The sequence below is a fragment of the Lissotriton helveticus genome, chromosome 6, assembly GCF_964261635.1.
Source record: "Lissotriton helveticus chromosome 6, aLisHel1.1, whole genome shotgun sequence".
In the NCBI taxonomy this organism is placed as follows: Eukaryota; Metazoa; Chordata; class Amphibia; order Caudata; family Salamandridae; genus Lissotriton; species Lissotriton helveticus.
This window is the reverse complement of record NC_136067.1, coordinates 1,298,954,705-1,298,967,480: the sequence shown is the minus strand read 5'-3', so window position 1 is coordinate 1,298,967,480 and position 12,776 is coordinate 1,298,954,705. Positions and strand designations below refer to the sequence as shown.

The 12,776-nt window shown below is 46.1% G+C and overlaps 1 long non-coding RNA gene across 1 annotated transcript in view; it reads left to right on the top strand.

Annotated features, from left to right (window-relative positions):
• The first annotated feature begins 2,944 nt into the window (after positions 1–2,944).
• Positions 2,945–12,776, top strand: part of LOC144761718 (uncharacterized) — a 138,796-nt gene continuing 128,964 nt past the window's right edge. Inside the window, exon 1 of the long non-coding RNA XR_013595866.1 lies at positions 2,945–3,083. This is a non-coding gene — a long non-coding RNA (uncharacterized LOC144761718). The remainder of the gene's footprint in view (positions 3,084–12,776) is intronic.

The window sequence follows — 12,776 nt, the reverse complement described above, 5'->3', positions numbered from 1 at the left end:
AGTGAAGATGTTTTTTTAATTGTTTGTTTGAAAATGCCACTTTTAGAAAGTGTGCATGTTCTTGCTCTACCATTCTGTATGCCTCTGCTAGCTTTTGGATTCACTAATCGGATTTAGACTGACTGGGGCTATTTGTGCATTCACTCCAGACACTCACCAAACGGAGCTGAGATGAGTCCTGCATATGCTGATGAGTCATCCTGGGATAGAGTGGTAGGAAGAGCTGTCACTAACACCTGAATAGTCTGTGGCTGTCTGGCACAATGCTATCTCCACCCCCTGTAGTGTGGCTGTACCAGAGAGGACAGAACTGGTGTTACTAAGCAAGAGAGTCTTTCTGTACAAAGACTTCAAAAGGGAAAATGGGGTATAAGTATTAGACCTTAAAGCCCAGAACTTTAGATTACTTATGGATTAAGAAACCCATCTGCCAAGGAGAAGGGCTGAAAAGCTGTGAGGAGAAGTACTGCCCCTTTGCTATGTATTGCTTTGTTGGGTTGGCCTGCAATTGCCTGCTTCTACCTGAAAGAGGACAAAGATTGTATTTTGATATGAGTCCTGCTTGAGAAGATCTCCAATGGCTTGAAGTAGGGCTTGCCTCATGTTATGAAGTCTCAGGGTCACAAAAACGTCATATGCAGCCTCCCTGAACTCCACTGTTGGGAGTTCTAACCTGCCCTGTGGTGTCAATCCCAATCCTGGGCAACTGGAGGAGTTTGCTTGGCTGCAAACCTCAAGAAATGGATTCCCCACGCTGTCTCCAATTATGTTGCCTTCCCTGACACAGTGGTTATCGCTCGCTGGGTAAGTGCAGCACTGACTGTGATGAACCACAGCCCTGACGCCGGTCAACACCGTCCCTGCATTAACTCTGACGCCATTCTCGAGGCCAATCCCTGCACCTGGGCCAAGGACCCTGCTTGTGGAGTGCACAAAGCACCACCCGACGCCGGCTGAAGTAAGAGTCTCCTACATACCATCATGGAGGTGATACCGAAAAGGGTAGTACCCGATGCTGCACCGTCGTAAGGAACCGCTGCACCGCTAACGACGCCCCATCACCTCCCCTGCAAAGTAGGGAACCAACGCCTCACCTCCCCTGCAAAACTAAGGAACCAACTCCTCCCCTCCCCTGCATAGCAGTAAAGAAGTGACACCTCACCTCCCCTGTGGCAGTAAGGAACCAACGCCTCACCTTCACTGTGACAGTAAGGAACCAACATCGCCTGGCACTGCATCACCTCCCTGACGCTGTGCTACTCTCTTGTTTGGATTGTCTCAAACTGTACTTTTCTCTGGGGGTCTTTGTGACTCAGTGGCTGGCCCAGCCACCTCCCAGACAGCACTGTGATTTTGATCTGTATCTGTCACGACGTGGAGATAGTTCTAGTAGAAGCTATTGTCTTCTGAGAGCTATATTTTAGCACAAAACCTTTTACAAGTGGAATTTTGATATCTGTATATTGGGTTTTTGTTGTTTTTGGTCTTGTTTGGTTTAGATAAACATACTTCATTTTTCTAAACTGGTGTGGTGTCCATTTGTGGTGTTTTCGTTGTGTTACTGTGGGTTATATGCAAATGCTTTACACATTGCCTCTGTAGTTTAGCCTGACTGCTCTGTGCCAAGCTACCAGATAGTAAGCACAGGCAAACTTAGGTGAGTACTTTACTCATCTTGACTAGAAGGAAGGGTCCCTACTTGGGCAGGGTTTACACCACTGCCAACTAGAGACCCCCATTTCTAGCAGATAGATAGCTGGATGGCTGGAATGTTGGATTGACTGATGAATGAGTAAATCAAAGAAATGATGTATTTGTGGATGGCTGTAAGGATTAATGCATGCATTGATGATGTATGTGGGAATCAATGGATGGATGGAATGACCGATAAAAGGAAAGAGTAAAGATTGACTGGTGGATGGAAGAATGAATGGATGACAGAATTTAAAGGTGAAATAGCGAATAGCAGTGAATGGATGGAAGGGTGAATTGATGAATGGATGGATGCTTGGATGTAAGAAACAAGGGAACTCTTCTAAGGAGGTTTGCGCTTACTTGCTTAGCTAGCTAGACCCCATCACAGCTTAGGTAAAAAGTGGGAGTATTTTAATTCCCTGGCTACTCTCTTTCTTTCAAATATCCCCAATGGTTTTTGTGACGTAAAATTATAGGCCAGCACCCCACTCTTCAAATCATTCTAGCATCACTGTGTCGACCACTATGCGCTCTCCTAGAGACATTCTAGATACGCAAACAGTTGTATTCTTTGGTTGTCTGTTAAACTTGCACTTTGACCAGAATATATGACAGTAAAATTGATCCTTAGTTCAGAAATGTTTTAGTGTCCTGACGTGTGATGGAGAGAGATACTCGCCTGAGACACATTTAGGTTTGCTTACTTGCTTTATCATTCATTCGCCAGCGTCAATAAAATGAGTCCCATTTCATCTGGTGGGTCACATAATGAAACCAGCATTTGACTTCAAATAATCCTCAGTTACCAGCAGGTACCACTCCATACAACAAGCTTCATAATTTAAGAAACTGCTGGGACCCAGCCCTGCATTTTAAACATCTCAGGTCGGGGTGCAATCATGCCACACAACACAAAATAAGGGACTCCCTAGTCCCTACAGAAAGTCACGAGGGGCCACTGAGTCTCACATACGAGTCACATCTCACAAATATTCATTGGACTTGGACTGAATGTCCCCCTCAAGTGTTAGGGGATCCCTGAGGTGTTGGGGCGCCCTGCGCGCAGGAACCTGCGTTTGGCCCCTGGTAGCAAAGGCCACAGTGCGGGTTCCTTACCGCTGTTTGGGGGGAATTCTCCGACCTTCCCAGCGAGCTCTCGCTCTGCTGCGAGCTCGGGGCAGGAGTAGTAGCAGCAGAAACGGCGTCTCGGCCGCGCATGCGCGCTCGCCCACCTCCCTTCTCCTCGACTCGCCTCTCCCCTAGCTGCTGCTGGCCGCCGAGCGCTGCTGCTGCTGCCGCTGCTACTGCTGGGGTCGGGGGGATGGCAGCGGCGCGGCACCTGTGAGAAGAGATCCGCGGCGCATCCTCCTGTGCAGCTCCAGGCTCCGGTAAGGCCATGCCACCCGGCTTTATTCTCGTAAAGGGTTGATGAGATCTTTACTGAGGTTGGGGGGGGGGGGGGGGGGGGCAGGGTTGGGGTGAGTACAACGCCTATAATAAAAATATATTGGTAGGATGTCTTATTATTTGAACCCATCGGTACATATTTTAAGCACGAGAATGGGGAATGGCAGGACTCTGAGCCCGGCATGCTGCATTAAATGCAGGCACTGCGAGGAGGCAGGCGTGCGCTTCTATGATGCTGTGTGTGCCTCGGTTTGATTGCTTTGACGGGAGGGCGGGGTGGGGGTTTCAAGGGGCTAGCTCTGTTGTGGGGCTCGGGTGCTGCTGCTGCTGCTGCTGCATTGGGGACATGGAGTGTAGGGTTGTTAGGCTGAAGGAGCCAGTGATGTATCTGATAATGTTTAAGATGATAACCCAGCTCCTGCTCCACACAGAGGAATTGAGCCAGGGGTATTTGCCCTACGTGTTTGAATTGTGTTGTGATCATTTCTCACAAGTTGTAGCGCGAGGGATTCCGGCTTGCACCATATTTATACAGGCTACTGCAGGGCTGTGCGTGTCACCGCGCCAGGGGGAGGGGGCGGGAGGATCACTCACGGAAGATGGCTTGCGATTGCACATCGCTGTGTGTGGAGCGCGTGGATCAATCACGGTCCCTGGATTTTTTTTGATTTTTTTTATTTATCTGAAATGCACGAGGCCCTGCTGGGGCCGGGATACCTCTTTTCGCCCGATGATGAAAGGATGCGGAAGAGCTCGGCGGGTCCAGCGGTACTGCAGGAAGCTAACGCACACCCCCAGCTCGCTGCACTGGATCACGTCGGTGCAACGCATAGCTCGTCAGGGCTGCCAGTGTGGTGTGTGCACTGCAGGGGAGGGTTCATAGAAGGGGGCTCCTGGCGGTAAGTGCCTATACGGGGCCTTTGATTGCGTCCTGTCAGGAGGCCAAGGCTTTCAGTGCCAGTTTCACGGACTAAGGGTTATTCTAGTCTAGGCTGGCACTTGTCCTTCGCTCACATAGGCACTCGGAATCCAGGACAGGACAATAATCAAGAGGTCTGTCCACTTTTTAATATGTCACATGTGAATAAATCGCCCCTTGGCTGTTCTGCACTTTAGTTCAGATTTTTAAATCACCACAGTATACCATTACCGTGTCCGTGAGATCACACTGGCCCATATCGTAGAAGGAATCTATTAAATAAGTATACTTCATTTAGGTATTATGTAAAAGTGTAATATAAACGTATACAAGTAAAGGAGGATGGTACATTTCTGAAGCGTTACTTTTAAAATGAATGTGTTCAAGTACGTCACAGGACGCGTTCTTGAGTTCCTGCAGTGTCCACAGGAGCAATACATTTTTACTATAGGGTTTATTGAATTTTTTGAGAAAATCAGCGTCTACGAGATCGCGCTTTATTTCTATATATTTCCGAATTGAACGGGAATGCGTTAGTGTTTCAAAATGCCTGGGAATGTTGAGCGGCGCTGGTGTCGCAAGGCCCGTTTCACACTGTGACAGTGCAAGTCCCGTTTGGGACATGGGGTTGATGTACAGTAAACCTGATTTAAGTACTGCTGGGTGATATTCCTCTTGCGCTGTGCAGGCGTTTTCGCTTCACCAAATAAAGCTGACCTGGGCTTATTTGTACGTATATCAAGGAAGGCCAGTGTGCAGCAGGCACGACCGGAGAGGATAGATGCGATGGACCGTGGGCAGTGAAGGGAACTTTATAGTGAGTGCACATTACAACGAGCATAACATCACGTATAGTTGTAAAGAGTACGTTTAATGTTCGGGCATCTTTGCGCTGAATAACAGATATGGATTGTTAACCCTTTAAATTGGCGCTCATTATTTCGACATCTGGAAGGGCAAATTGATCTGAGCGGGCTCAAATCTGTGGCCATAGGACCGAGCACACATCCCTAAAAGGAATGAAGTAGCCATCGGAGCCAGCAGACCCTTCGAGCGGACACGATTGACGCAACACATTTAAACAACTCAGGCGCCCACCCTGCTGACGACTTTGGCGTGCAACGTCGTGTTTTTTTTTTTTTTTTATAGATGAGCAATTTGTATGGGCGAGGAAAAAAAACCACAATGCGTGTGGGTCAAGTGTCCCAGCCAGTCCTATAAATGTAAATTTCGAAGCGCCCCTGTTTGTTCCCGAGAAGCGCCGGCACACTACATTGAATGCATAGCAGCCGAGCTGGGCTCACTCCAGTCGGGGTCGTTAGGGCCAAAGGCGTCCTCAAGGCACTACAGACAGTTACTGCTCTCGGTCTCACGTGGGTGTCACAAATCTCTTCATTTACACTGAAGAAACTGCTGCACTGCACACCTGGAGCCGGCAGGGGCCCGAAGGCCTCTTATTGCTTTATGCTCAACAATACTGCAGTATATTGAGATGATTCCAGTGAGGGGGTTCACCGGGGGAGCGCGACAGCCTCTTGTTGACAGACACCAATCAGGCCTGGGGGCCGGCATGCCTCTGCCATACGCCGGACACCCAAAGTAACGGGCATTCTTTCCCAAGTCCTTGGCATGTGATCGATAGAAATAAACTACTCAAGGGCCCTCTTAACTGATCAGCGCCTCTTCCTCAGCACACCTTTCAACAAATGATAGGCTTCAAAGGGCCGACTGGGGACCCCCTCCCGGCTCGTCCAGGATTGGTGAAGAGAGACCTGAGGCCTGCTTCTTAGAGCACTGCAGAAAGATGCGACCCCAGTGAAACCACCTCGGCCCGCGTAATACTTTTGGACGCACGTTCGTCTTACCAGAGGTTGTTCAAAGAAATATGTGAATACCGATACCGGAAGTCCGTCGTGCCCAATATTTAACTAAAACGGATCCAGAGTACGCATGATAAAATGAAGGGCCTGGCATCGGGGCGGTGCTAAAACACACCACCCTTTTCTGAAATGGTGGCAAATGTTCACTCAACTCGTGTTAAAATTTCACTCAAACGTATAACCACCCCTGCTCATCTCTCATGCTTCTTTTTACTGGTGCAGATACTGTTGTTGGCGCTCACCACGCGTTGTTATGAACAATTTCATGAAAATTGAACGTTTGAACGTTAACATGGTGTTATTCTCCGTTGTGAAGAAACGTTGTGAAGAAACTGACTGGTGTAAATTCCACTGCCCCTCCTCCGGCTCTTGATGCCGTCCAGTGTCAGTCCTTAGCGGATTATTTTATAAACAAAGTGGATCTTATTTACGATCATTTCTCTCCACCTCCAGAGACCACTTTCACCGCCCCTAATACGGTCCAGGAATTGGTGAATACCACTACTGATGCTGTAATCACCACCTGGCAGCCTCTAGACGCCACTTCTTTTGTGTCCTGTTTAAACAGTGTGCGTTCTGGTTCCCCACTGGATGTGCTCCCGGCCAAAATATTAAAACAACTGGATCCTCTTATTCACCCCATCCTCATTAAACTACTAAACACCTCTTTGAGTGAGGCCCAGGTCCCCCTACCTTGGAAACACGCCATGGTGGTACCTTTACTAAAAAAATCGGACGCTGATTCTTCCAACCCTGCCAACTTTATCCCGATATCTTTGCTGCCAATCTTTTCGAAGATATTGGAGAGACATATAAATTCCCAGCTTTCTAAACTGGTCGAAAACACAGTTTTTCTCCATCCTTCTCAGTCGGGTTTCCGGCCTAGGCACTCAACTGAGACAGCGCTCTTGGGGGTAACGGAGAGTCTGAGGCACGGTGTCAACCAAGGTAACACCATGGCGCTCATCCTGCTGGATTTGAGCGCAGCGTTCGACACCGTGTCACATTCCATCCTCATTGACTCTCTGAAATCTCTAGGTGTGGGTGGCCAGGCCTTGGCCTGGCTGGTGTCTTTCCTCAATGACCGAAGTTTTCAAGTGTTCTCTCCTAAAGCAGCTTCCACCATCTGCCCATCTACCCGCGGTGTTCCCCAAGGCTCAATCCTTAGTCCTTTATTACTTAATATTTACGTTAAACCCTTGGCATCTATTGTCGAACAGGCTGGGCTAACCCTGTTTTCCTACGCAGATGACACCCAGATTGTCTTCTCCCTATCAGGGAGAGACGAGAACAACATCTCCGCACTCAAGTCAGGCCTCACTCTTGTGGCCACCTGGATGCGGAGAAACTGTCTCAAACTGAATGGGGAGAAGACCGAGGTGGTCATTCTGGGTCGGAATAAACATCTTTGGGGTCCCCGCCATTGGCCCATCGAATTGGGTACTGTACCAACACCTTCCACCGCAGTTCGCAACCTGGGCGTCATTATAGACGACAGGTTAACTATGAGACAACAGGCCACTAGGGTCGCTGCCATCTGCTTTTCAACGCTGCGGTGGCTCTATAAGATCCTGTGGATGCTTCCTCTCTCCGCCCGCAGAACCGTAGTCCAGGCGCTTGTAACATCTCGCCTGGACTATGGCAATATTCTCTACTTGGGCGCAGATAAAGCCACCTCACAGGTGTTGCAGGTAGTGCAAAATGCGGCTGCGCGCCTGCTAAAAAACATCCCCAGACGCACTTCAGCCAAGGCCGCCTTACGCGACCTTCATTGGTTGAGCATTCCTGAACGTATTAAATTTAAGGCACTATGCTATATGTTTAAGGTCAAGCAGGGTAGTGCCCCAGCCTACCTCCAAGGGTTGATAACACCCTACAGACCCATACGCCCACTAAGGTCATCGGACATGGGAAATTTCTTTATGCCAAGATGGAAGCTGACAAAAATGGGAGGTCGCTCCTTTTCTACTCTGGGCCCCAAATATTGGAACTCCCTCCCACTGGCTCTAAAACTAGAGACCAATTTGTTTAGCTTCTGTAAGGCTCTGAAGACATGGCTCTTTACTCAACGTGCCCAATAGCCTGCTGTGACTCATGTTAGGTGAAACTGCCTCCTTCTTCTACAGTCTATCCCTTGCGCCGGGAAACCCATTGTGGGTAGCTGTGCGCGATATAAGCTTAAAAAAATAAATAAAAATAAATAAAAAACATCTGAGTTGCTCCCTGTGCTGAGTGTCCATCACGTTCAAGTGCGCGTGCAATGGTATTTCAACACCTTCGTGATTTAAATGCTGCGTTTTAATGATATGTTGGTCGTTCATCCATGTAATGGTTTTTACCGAGCACATTGTGCAGCAAGATGGTGATTAAAGCAATTCAGGGAGGAACAACAAACCTGCATGCTTCCACATGGTAGCACTATAATCATAAATAATAAACGCAGCCTAAATAGAATGAATAAAAATACTAAAAAGTAAAATATAGTGTACACCAGACACGCCTCATCGGTTTAGTAAGAAACATTGTATCCGAGTCTGTGTGTGTCCTTTGATCTCTATTGCTCCTCTGAAGTTATAGTAACTGTACACAATATATATCTCCCTGATGTAAAGCATTCTTGTAGTGCACGTGCTGCCTAAAATATTCAAAGGTCATTAGGTCTCGGCTACAAACTGCGTCAGCTGTCTATAGGAAGACCTGGGGGTAGATGTATCAAGCCGTTTGCGATTCGCAAAGGCCGGAATTCGCAGAATTCTGGCGTTTGCGAATCGCAAATGGTCTTTTTGCATGTTTTGACATGTAACAAATAATCGCAAAATAAGGAATCGTAAAAATTTGCGATTCCTTATTTTGCTTAAGCATTTTAGGAATCGCAATTTTGCGATTCCTTAAATCCTATGTATGTAGCATTTTGGAATTGCGAATTTAGGTTAAGAAATCGCAAATTACCACCAACTTGTAGTTGAATGAAATGAGTTGGTGGTAATTTGCAAATTCTTTTAAAAATGCACAATTTGGCATTTCTGAAGGTGGCATGTGACGCACATACATAGGGCATGTATGTGCGCCATATGCACACACACATGTACATTTCAGGGGTGCATTTCAGGGGTGCATCTGGGTGTTCTTGAGACACCCCTGCACCCTTGAAATTATTCTCAATTTGCGATTAGCAAATTGCGATTCGCAAATTGAGAATTATTTCACAATCATTCATATGGGCCTCCTGGCCCATAGGAATGAATGGGAAATTATTCCTTAATTGCGAATTCGCAAATTGCGAATTCGCAAATAAGGAAGAATAAGAAATCGCTAAAAAATAGCGAATGTCTACATACATCCCATTTTGCGATTTCTAAATAGCGATTCCTTAAAAATCGCAATTTAGAAATCGCAAAAGGGTATGTTGATACATCTACCCCTTATTCTTTCTAATATAAGTTGCATGGTCTTTGGATCAACTCCTTGCTCATGATTGGCTGGCTTTGCTATCCATCGCAGGTGGGTTCCTAATTCAATGGCATTCCATCCTTTTCTTTTCTTTTCCCCTCCGAGGATCATTTTGATCAGCCAGTGTTCTGATCAAATGAACAATATTCTTCCACTGCTTACTTAAAGGGACTCTTTTTTTATTTTACTTTCTTAACTCCATCAGAGTGAATGTTTGAGGTGCTCTCTCTGTTCCATATTTTTTATGTCCCCCTCAATTGCTCTCTTCTCCTCATCCTTGGGTTACCAGGTAAAATATATGTTAGTCTAACAAGGACATTGACTTTGCCAGCCCTATGACAGAAATAATGCAGCTTGATGGTGTAGGAAGAAAAACCTGCAATATGCCGCCACACAAGACATTGAACAGGTTCATTTTGCTCAAATCAAGCCACTTACTAAATGACATTCCTCGTCCAGTCTTTCAGTGTGAAAAAAAGATAAGAAACCAAGATTTTCTGTTCCTTATTTGTTAATTGGCAACTGTACTCCATACTTGTCCATAGTAAAATCACTGGCATCTCTAGTAGGGGCAGATGGTGCCCTTGCCTTAACTCTCTTTGCCCTTCCCCACCACAGCTGTTCAATGCACCAGGAGGCAACCCAGAACTGGACCTTGCCGCAAACAATCACTGTCCCTCTACCTTTTATTGCAAGTCACAGGGTCTACTTAATGATTTTTTGGGGGCCCTGCTCCCAACATATTTTGAGGAGCCCCTGTTTCCAACAACTTCGATATTCTGATCCATCTTCAGCTATTTAACTCATGTGGAGTTCTACATTGAAATTTGAGCAACGGTAAAAGAAAGAAGACAAATGATAGGCAAATACATACATTCCGCAAGGACTCACCTGTTCCCTTTAACATCCTGGCCGTTTCTTGATCTGACCTTGGATTATCTTGATCCATATATTATATATAGCACACCATGGGGCCATGAGGCTACCCACCATGAGCCTGTAGTGTATCTGCCAGCGTTCTTTGACCGAAAGAGTTAGGATTTTTAAAATGTCAAACATGCTAATTTGCATAACAGTGACATCAGAGTACATTACATCATATGAACTTTAACATGACGATGAGGACCCAGGAAATTACCCCACGCACCTCACTTGGATGGCGTGTTCTTTGATTCTTAGAATATTACAGTGAGGTGTGAGGTCTAGGCTAGACTCAGAGATATTACATTGTGCACAATAGTAACATGCAATCCAACGAGGAGAGCAAGCCCAATGTAGTATCCCTATTCGCGGCCAATTGTTTATTGAACAGCCTTAACCGTGCCTTTTTACAGAACTATTTTTACTCTGCGCCTGGGGGCCATTGAGTATACCCTTTACAGCCTTTTGATTACTATCAAACTTTACATGGTCTCCAGCTACACCCATCACACAAGTACAGTAGCCCTAAGGTCATTTGCTTGTGCTAATAAGGGGAAAGAAAGAAGTAAACAGAAAACGGTGAAAGTGATAGAAGGAAGAAGGGAGTACTTTTATTTTACATATTTTTTTGCTCTATGCGTTTAAGTCAGAATTCAACATTCTAAGCTTGCCTTCAACTCATCTCTCAAACGCTTAGGTAACAGGCCTATGGTGTACAGTGGGAACCAAAAGAGTTTCTGTGTTTTTTTTTGATTTGCAAGACACTACAGGCGTCAGGAACTCATACTAGAATACCCTCTCTTTCTTCCCACTCTGCATGCCTGATTCTGTGGTCCTCCTGGTGGAGGGCACATTTGTCCTAGGTCCAGAAAATGATGGAAAGAACCAATTGCAAACCAAGTCAAGCACATCCGACATACTGCATAAATGTCAAGTGTTGTCTGAGCTGTGGCCATTGAGCAGGGGCAGCACCCGGGTCTCAAGGGTGGCTAGTTTGTCTCCTTTGGTCCAGCCTCAACATCTTCACCACCAACTGTGTATGCCTCAACATTACGCTGCATATGCTGGTGAGTAAAAGATAAAGCTGCATGCAACTAAGTACATCTCAACACTAGGCCACATATGCTGGTGAGCGAAGGAAAATTCTGCATGCGACACAAGCCTATTACATTCTAGCAGTGCTCACCGTCATTTGAGTGTCTCAGTTCATGTGTGTGTGTTCTTCTATGCTGCAGGCCTTGACACTAACACAGCGATAGAAAAATATCTCAGCACAACAATCTGTGACTGCTGTGACAACCTTGTAAAGTGCTGAGCATGGGTATGTACAAGGCTCTGTGACCCTTCTTTGCTTCCAGAAGAGCATTGCTCTGTGAACACAGGTGAAAGGGTGCAGGTTTTGAAGTGGACCTCTGGAATCATGGCGATCCAGGTGCTTCCACGTTTGAGGATGGAGGTGGTAGAGTGGCCACCCCGATGCACCAAAACAGAACACCTCTCTCCATTGGGTATAATTGTTTGTTTCCACATGCTCAAAACTACATATCTTCCTCCACAATTCAATGCACAGCAGCTGGCATGCCCCTTTTTGGTATTCATACACTTTAAATCTCTTGAAGTTGTATTATTAGTTTCTGTGTTCAGTAAAAATGGGGATGTCAAGAGTTTGAAGTTATGCACCAGCTTTTTACTTGTTTCTATTTCGTCCTGACCTCTGATAAAGCAAAAGGCCTTTCCACAGGGAAAAAGGGAGTTCATGTGTGTTATGGGCTCTAAATAGCAATTGGTAAGGGTACTGCTTGAGTTTTATGCCCAGCTCCTGTGCATTCAGTTCCAACCAGTATCTTCTTTCAGTGTAGGAATTATTAATATAGGAATATACCTCCGTTAACATAATAGGAAGAGTCCACAGCTATACAACAATTCAGATTGCACTGTGAGAGTTAAGGAAACAACATCAATGGTTCACTCATTCATTCACTCACCAATTGCTTTTCCTTGCCTGCTCACTCACTTGCTCATGCTCAACCTGATCACTCACAGATTTCGCGAATCACTGACTTGTTCACTCACATATTTGCTCAGTCAATGCTCTCACACAGCGTGTACTTACAATGGCGTTTCAAATGTGCACAGTGTTGCCACAACTTCTTTGGCCCTCATTACAAGTTAAGCAATAATCCCTGTGCAAGCACATGTTTGCACAGGGACCGAAATTGCGAGTCATGCCATAATTTTGACACCTTCGCAGTTTTCCTCTGATGAATTTCAGCAGATCAAACCGCGAAATATGCGTAATCGATGTATTAAAAAATGATTCTGAACATTGTGCCCCATTTTCCTTGTATAACCCCAGAATGAAAGGTGGTTTACCACACGTAATTATCTACAGTGAGGTAATAGTATTTACCGACGCCCACATGCATCAAGGTAAATTGCATTCTCAAACGGTGCGAATCGCATTTTTCGGCCATTTGCGAATGCAATTTCCTGATTTGGGATGC